This window comes from Triturus cristatus, chromosome 12 (assembly GCF_964204655.1).
Source record: "Triturus cristatus chromosome 12, aTriCri1.1, whole genome shotgun sequence".
NCBI classification, from domain to species: Eukaryota; Metazoa; Chordata; class Amphibia; order Caudata; family Salamandridae; genus Triturus; species Triturus cristatus.
Window position 1 is genome coordinate 712925292 of NC_140595.1, and position 3407 is coordinate 712928698.

Genomic DNA, 3407 nt, shown 5'->3' on the forward strand with positions numbered 1-3407 from the left:
AAGTGGCTGCATGGGTTGGTGAGCAGCAACATGAGTGTCTATATAGGTTATTAGTTGGTTTTTTGAGTATCAGTATGAGTGTCTGAGTGTCTGTATGGTTCAGTGGGGGGTATTACGTAGTGCATAAGTGCATGAATGAGTGACTCACTGTTTGTATGTGTTGAAGACAGCATATGTGCAGGACTGTATGGGTGGAAGAGTGTGTGTATGGGTGTGTTAGTGAGTGAATGGCTGTCTCAATAGTGTCTTTATGAGTAACTACATATGTTTTAAACTAGTATATGTAACTATTGGTGTATATAAGTGAGTGTATGTGAGAGTGAGAGATTGAAAGAGTTCCTGTATGAATAAGTATGTGTTTCTATAAGTGATTGTTTAAAAGAGTAAGTATGTGTAAGTTTCCGTAGAAGTAAGTGTGGTGGTGTGTGTATAACTGTATATGCAAGTAAATGGATGTTTGATTCTTTATTAGCATGAGTAACTATGTGTGTGAGTAACTCTATGGATGAGTGGCATTGTGTTACAGGATGTTTAGGTGTATGAGTACATATGATGTGTGAGTACACGAATGAGTGACTGTACAGGACTGTTGGTGAATAAGTGGATGTTTATGTGGATCTTAGAATTATTGAAGATGTTGTTGTAATTGGTATTGGTATGTCCATTTTTTTGAAAATTTCAGTCTCTATTTTTGAATGTGTGTATCAAAGGTTATATTAGGGTGAGAGGAGGTCTGCCACTCTATCACATGGATGATGTCATCAGTGATGTCATCAGTGATGTCATTTGAGATGTCATCAGTGATGTCATGAGTGATGTCACTGACCATGTCATGAGTGATGTAATATGTGACGTCATCAGCAGTGCATTGCGGGCGCGCGAGTTATAGTTAGCTTAACTAACTATAACGGGGAAATTTCATTGGTTTTTTACGAGTGAAATGTCCAGCTAACTATAACGTGTGTGAAACCTATGGTTTTTTCACTGAATTTGCAAGGTTTTTTAAATGCTAATTCCTAACTATAACGTGTGTGAAACCTATGGTTTTTTCACTGAATTTGCAAGGTTTTTTAAATGCTAATTCCTAACTATAACGTGTGAAACCTATGGTTTTTTCAGTGAATTTGCAAGGTTTTTTAAATGCTAATTTCTAACTATAACGTGTGTGAAACCCATGGTTTTTTCAGTGAATTTGTATGGTTTTTTAAATGCTAATTCTTAGCTATAACATATGTGATTCCCATATTTTTTTGTATTGATTTTTTATGATTTTTTTTTATAAATTCTTATATTAAATGTGTTTTTTTTTAAAAAAAAAACAAGTTTTTTAAAAACTTTTTATTCTCTTAAAACACTATGTTTTTTTTCTAAAAAATCTGCAATATTTCAAGTTTACTCTTTTTTTTTTTTACCAAACAGGTAAGATATATTAGTATAACTTTGAAAATATATATATATATTTTTTTTTTGTTTGTTTTAGTGCGCGTACGGTAAGCTTACGGTAAGCGTACGGTTTACGCAATGTCCGTAATTTATCTACGCTGTTTGCGTATAGTGACGCAATTTGCGTAGCCGCGCGTACTGCGCGTGGGGCGCATACGCGTGTACGCTACACGCGCACGTTACGCGGAAGTGTTGGAGAGTGACTGTTATGCGCATGCGCGCGAGCGCGTGTCTTTTTTACGCGCATGCGTACTTTTGCCGTAAGCGCACCGTAAGCGCACCGTAAGCGTACGGTGGGTCATGTGATCATGAAACACAACTTTTGATTGGTTGAAACTACTTTCAGTTCTAGAACTCTCCTACACCACACCCATTCCCCTCATTTCTGCTTGTGATCCCTTAGGAGAAGGAGCTGGGTTGTCTTTGTGATACGATGGCAGAACAGCAGAGCTCTTCTGAGAGTGAGGCTAGCAGCACTACCTTGAGGCAGACAAGGAGGAAAGAAAAGACCTCTTTCATATGGGAGTATTTTACTTTTCCAGAGGGCAAGAAAAAGGTAAATGCACCCTTAGTGACTTGTAAGCTGTGTGGCCGTGTACTTTCAAGAGGGAATCCCAACAAGAAGTATTCCTTCGGGAATCACACCATGTTGAGACACCTTAAAGATGTACACAGAAGGACACATGCTCGACATACTGAAGGTAACCCTTCAGTAAGTCAACCAAGCACATCCACAGCAGCTCAGCCTGGTCCATCATCTGCAGGGCCGAGTCCTTCTTCTGCAGGTCAGGTGAGCCCTTCATCTGTGGTGGGAGCATCTCCTTTTTCTTCTCAACTGGAAACAAACCATCGTTTTTTGAGGGTTGAAATACGGTGTGCCACTTGTCATGATCTAATTTGTCATAGGGAGACCAGTGTTTCCCTAGTGAACAATAAAATAGATCAGCACGTTTGTCGTACCGACTAATATTCCCATTCTTTCTTTCCTCTGTCCCTGCATGAACACAACGGCTCTTGTAAGAGCCAACTTTACCTTTCATCTATTTTTTATATATGTTTTTAAAACTTTTTTTTGATTTTTTTTTTACCGTACGCGTACGGTACGCGTAATTATTATTATTTTTTTTTAAAAAACACTAAAAATCAATTATCACATTACAAGGTCCTTGAGAGACTACAATGAAAAACTGAATATGTGATTGTGGAGAAGTGGAAAAAAGGGACCATGAAATTTTTGACTTACCATACCCACTCAAAAAAATATTTATTAATTTAAATTTAATTTTAATTGCTTTAAAAATGGTTCTAGTTTTCGAAAATTTTCTATCTCAATCTGAAAAAAAAGAAAAAAGTATTAATATTTAATAAAACATTTTATAATACAGTACACATATTTACATATTTTTCAACAAAAAAAATTTGCCTTTTTTTTGCTGTTTTCAGAATATATTGCATTTCACTATAAATTGTGAAAGCAATTGCATTCATCATTTAACAGCGGGCAAAAAAAAAATTAAAATCTCAAAGATTGTTTTAAAAAAGCCCACAATCTCTTTTTGCATAAACATAACTTTATAGAAATGCATAATATTCTTAAAAAATATCATCTAATATCAATACTTATTTCTTTAAAATACCGTCTGACATTTTTGTTTCAGAAGTATAATCACAAAAATATATCTCAAATAACTCCACAATACATCTGATTCCTTTTCCTTTAGGCCAAATAGTAATTTTAAAATTCTTTTTTGATTAAATTTCCAATGGTAATCCAATAAAAATCTAAAGTTTAAATTGTACAGATCTCACCGATTGTCTGTAACATTTTGGTTTCCGAAAGATTAATTAATAATTAAATAAGTCCACAATAGAATTGTTTACCTTTCCGCATGGCCAAATAGTAATTTTAAAAATCTTTTTGGAATAAATTTCCAATGGCAATCCAATAACATTCCAAAATTTAA